Consider the following 5085-nt stretch of genomic DNA (forward strand, 5'->3'; position numbering starts at 1 on the left):
AATATGATAAATCATATTCATCTGATCACAACATCTATCTATGCATATTAATAATGGGCAAAGCTCGGGCGGAACTCAGGGGAGCTTCTCTTGGTCCTCAGTTCTGGGAGGGGTTTGGGTGAGTCTGGGGTCTCTGCTCCTCTCCATCAGTCCCCAGTGTCCCCATCCTGGTCCCTCATGTTCCCACTCCATTCCTGGTGTTCCCATTCCCGGTGTTCCTATTCCCAGTGTTCCCATCCCATTCCTGATGTCCCCATTCCCAGTCCCTGGCATCTCCAACCTGCTGCCAATGTCCCCGTTCCCTTTCCTGGTGTTGCCATCCCAGTTCCTGCTGTCCCCAGGCTGCTCCCAGTGTCCCCAGCGTGGTCCTCCAGGTCCCCATTCCCATTCCTAGAGTTCCCAACCCAGTTCTGTTTTCCCCATTCCCATTTCTGGTGTCCCCATTCCCAGTTCCTGCTGTCCCCAACCTGCTCCCAATGTCTCCATTACTATTCCTGGTGTCTCCATCCCATTCCTGATGACCCCAGCCTGTTCCAGTGTTCCCATCCTGCTCCTGGTGTCCCCATCCCTTTCCCCATTGTCTCCTGGTGTTCCCATTTCAATTCCTGATGTCTGCAACCTACTCCCAGTGTCCCCATCCCTGTCCGCAATGTCCCCATCCCAGTCCCGACGTCCCCATTCCAAATCCTAGTGTCCCCATCCCTGTCCCCAGTGTCCCCATCTCAGCCCCCCTGTCCCCATTCCCAGTTCTGGTTCCCACAGAGGAACTGCCGGATACGGGAGGAGGAGCCAGGATTTATTGCCCAAAGCAGGAGATTTTCACACCAAAATTAAAGCCTCAGGAATAATTGTGGTCCTGGGTTTCACACAGGAAAAAGCAGGAAGTTGATCCATGGGGAAGAGCCGCAGGGGGGCCGGGGTGGGTGGGAGCAGCGGGATGAGCTCTGCCAGCAGCTCCTGCCTTTCCGCAGGGAGAGGGAAGGGGCGGATCCAGCTCCAGGATCACTCAGGCCGTGATTCCTGCTGGGATGGGAGCGGGGAAAGGAGTCACCATGTCCCTGTTCCCATCCCAGGGGATGGAGCCGGCTGTGGAGCCCAGGGAGAGTAGGAACTGCTCCGGAATCCCTCCTGATCCTGCTCCGTCCCTCCCACCCCAATCCCACTCCATCCATCCCACCCCAATCCCACTCCAGAATCCAGCCCTGATCCCAGTCCACAATTCCACCTGATCCCACTCTGGAATCCTACCCTGAGCTGCAATCCCCTTCCCATCCTGCTCCAACCATTAGGCCCCCATTCCCCTCTGGAATCCCGGCATCCATCCTGGGATCCCTGCACAGAGGATCTGGATCCACACACGCTGCTGGGACTCACTGGTGGGCACGGGGTCATATCCATTCCCCTCCCTCTTCCCTATGGCAAGAAAGTGGGATCAGCACCCGTGGCACAGGATCCCCGGAATGCTGCCGGGCGGATCCGTGCCCCTTGCCGACCCCCATCCCGGGAGTTACCGGATCGGAGCTTCCAGACACCGACTGCCACGAGGCCGATGATGATGATGATGGCAGCGATGACGGACACAGTGTCCTAGTTAGAACAGCTGGGACCGATTCCTCACTGGATGGGTGTAGCCCAAAAGTGTGTATTCTATGGCCTTCCATGCCATTTTCCCAGGAACTGTTGTCGAGGGGTGGGGGGGGGAGTCTGCAAGGTCGGGGGGGTGTCCCTGTCCTCATACCCTTTTATGGAATTCCCTGCTCTGAGAATCCTCATATCCTTTTATGGAATTCCCCCCTCTGAGGGAACGAACTGAGCATCCTTTTTTGGAATTCCCTGCTCAGAGAACCCTCATATCCTTTTATGGAATTCCCCGCTCTGAGGGAACGACTGACCATTCCTGCCTGAACTGGAGAATATATAAACCTGGAGTTTCAGAACCTTTCCACCACTCGTGGGATCCAGAGGAAGGCTGCAGCTCAGCACTCTCAACCAGACTGAGACCACCACCCTCAACTGGACTGCAATCACCACTTCTGACCAGACTGCAACAACTCTCCCACCAGCAGGTTTTTTTCCCCTCTCCCTTTACTTTGGACTCGGGGGGGGGGGCAAGGAAAACCACTTTGTTCATGCCCCAGGGTGCTGGGTTATACCTTTGGGTTTTGTGGGATAAAATGAAATTGCTTGTCTGTATAATCAGTCTTATTGGGCAAGGGAGGCCCAAGGGGGGCCCAAAGGGGCTGGTCCAGGGGGGGAAGGGCTGCAGGGGGCGGATCCCGGAGGAGGAAACCCGCCAAAAGCGGCGGCCCAGCCGAGGGAGGAGCCGAGCGGGAGCACAAAGAAGAGCAGCCAAAAGGTCCTGGCGGTCGCTGGGCAATGGCGGGGGGGCGAGAGCGGTTTGGGGGCCCCCGTGAGAGCCGGGGGGGAACCCCGGTAGCCGCGGAGTGGGGAGAGCGGAGAGGGGCGATCCCGGAGCTGGGGGACCCCCGGAATGCTGGAGGGGGGGGAGCAGAGAGGGAGCGCCGGGCCCCTTAAGTGGGGGTCCCGGAGAGGGGGAAGGCCTTGGAGTGTGGAGAGGAGGGGGGGCCTTGAGGCGGGGTGGGAGCCGAGAGCGCCAAGAGGTTTGCGAGGGTGGGAGTCGAGAGAGGAGGGCCGGCCGGCCCCGGGAGGCAGAGTGGGGAGAAGTGAGCCCTGGGACCCCCCTGGCAACACTCAAGGGGACCCCGGAGAGTGGGAACCCCCTGGAACCGCGGGACCCCCGGCAGCCTGGAGAAGGGGGACCCCCAATGCAGGCAGAAGTGCCATCAGGCCAGACAGGGGGGACCCCCCTAACCCCAGAGAGCAGAGAGGGGGAACTCCTGGGAGGAGAATTTGGGCTGAATGTTGGTGTTTTGGGGGTTTTTATGGACACAAGATGCCCGGTGAGTCCTAGAGCTGGACTTGGGCAGGAGGAACCCCCAAGGCAATGCACTCACCCCTTGTTTTCCCCCCTATCAGGATTTCTGCTTCCCAAAGCTTGGTCGGATGGAGGAGGAGGCTGCGAGGAAGAGGAAGATGCCTTGGGCCCCCCAGGCAGGTGAGGAGGAAGTCAGTGCCCCTTTGGGTGGGTCTCTTGGCTTTTGTGGCCGTCCTGCCGGGGCCGGAGTTGGGGGGATGTCCTTGGGCTTCCCTGTGGGCCGGAGGCAAATCCCCTGCGTGTCCTTGTTGGTTCCTGCCCCAGGCCCCGAGGTGAGGCCGGAGAGCGCGGAGGACAAATCCCCCCGGCAGAGCCTGGTGGGAGAGGCCGTTTTGAAGGGCTCCCCGGCGCAGGAAGGCAGCGGGGAGGAAAAGGGCCGGAGATGCCCCCGCAGGAGGGGCTCCAAAGCCAGCCCAGGGGGCTGTGAGGAGGAAAGAGCCAGCGTGTGCCGGGAAGGCGGCCGGAGCTTGAGGCGGAGCTGCGAGCTGGTGGTCCCTGAGCAGCCTCCCAGCAGGGAAAAGCACTTCAGGTGCTTGGAGTGTGGGAAGAGCTTCAGCAGGATCACCAACCTCCTGGGGCACCAGCACATCCACACTGGGGAACGGCCCTACACATGTGGGGAGTGTGGGAAGAGCTTTAGGCAGAGCTCCACCCTCCGCACCCACCGTCGCATCCACAGTGGGGAACGGCCCTACACGTGTGGGGAGTGTGGGAAGAGCTTCAAACAGAGCTCCCACCTGCTCCGACACCAGATGATCCACAGGGGGGAAAGGCCCTACATGTGTGAGGAATGTGGGAATAACTTCAATCAGATCTCCGACCTGCTCCGACACCAGATGATCCACACCGGTGAACAGCCCTACACGTGTGGGGAATGTGGGAAGAGCTTCAAACGGAACTCCCACCTCCTCAGCCACCAGATGATCCACAGTGGGGAAAGGCCCTACATGTGTCAGGAATGTGGGAAGAGCTACACACAGAGCTCCCACCTGCTCCGACACCAGATGATCCACAGTGGGAACGGCCCTACACATGTGGGGAGTGTGGGAAGGGCTTCAGGGACAGCTCCAGCCTTTGCAAACACCGTTGCATCCACACCAGGGAATGGCCCTACAAGTGCTTGGAATGTGGGAAGAGCTTCAGCACAAGCACCAAGCTGCTTAGCCACCAGCACATCCACACTGGGGAACAGCCCTACACGTGTAGGGAATGTGGGACAGCTCCATCCTCTACACCCACCATCACATCCACATCAGGGAGAGGCCTCACAAGTGTGGGGAGTGTGGGAAGAACTTCAGGCAGAGCTCTTCATTGACCTCCCACCAACGGACCCACCGGTAAGAGAAGCCCCGAGTGCCCCGACTGCAGGAAGAGCTTCGGCCGCTGCTCCAACTCCATCAACCATGGGAGGACCCGCGTTGGATGATCCACAGGGACCCCCGTTGGGCACAGACCTGGTGTGCTGGTTTTAAGGTAAACCAGCAGGGGAAATGACAGCGGTGACACCACAGGGACAGCGGTGACATCACAGGGACAGTGGTGACATCACCGAGGGTTAATTTTGGTGTGAAAATCTCCTGCTTTGGGCAATAAATTCTGGCTCCTCCTCCGGCATTGGGCAGTTCCTCCCTGGGAACCAGGAATGAGAATGGGGACAGGAGGAATGGGAATGTGGACACCTGGAATGGGAATGGGAACACCTGGAATGGGAATGGGAACACCTGGAATGGGAATGGGAACACCTGGAATGGGAATGGGGACATTGGGAGCAGACTGGGAACAACAGGAATGGGAATGGAGTCATCAGGAACTGGGAATTGGGACACCTGGAGTGGGAATGGGGACACCGAGGAGAGGGATGGAGACACTGGGAGCAGGTTAGGGACACCAGGAATGGGAATGGAGACACCAGGAATTGGAATAGAGACAGCAGGAACTGGGATGGGAACACCTGGAATGGGAATTTGTGGTATGGGAACACCAGGAATGGGCACGGGAACATTGGGAGCAGATTGAGGACACCAGGAATTGGAATGGGGACACCTGGAATGGGAATGGGAACACGTGGAATGGGAATGGGAAAACAGAGGTGGGATGGGAACACCTGGAATGGGAATGGGGATAACAGG

At 58.9% G+C, this 5085-nt stretch overlaps 1 long non-coding RNA gene across 1 annotated transcript; it reads right to left on the bottom strand.

The window, feature by feature from the left end:
- Positions 1 to 791: 791 nt before the first annotated feature.
- On the bottom strand, positions 792 to 1566 carry LOC127464404 (uncharacterized). Its single transcript, XR_007901343.1, has 3 exons — positions 1512 to 1566; positions 1375 to 1413; positions 792 to 1023 (listed from the first exon to the last, which is right to left on the bottom strand). It is a non-coding gene; the product is annotated as an uncharacterized LOC127464404 (long non-coding RNA).
- Positions 1567 to 5085: the final 3519 nt, after the last annotated feature.

The sequence above is a fragment of the Manacus candei genome, unplaced genomic scaffold, assembly GCF_025592945.1.
Source record: "Manacus candei isolate 608988 ecotype Guabito, Panama unplaced genomic scaffold, ASM2559294v1 h1tg000219l, whole genome shotgun sequence".
Lineage (NCBI taxonomy): Eukaryota > Metazoa > Chordata > Aves > Passeriformes > Pipridae > Manacus > Manacus candei.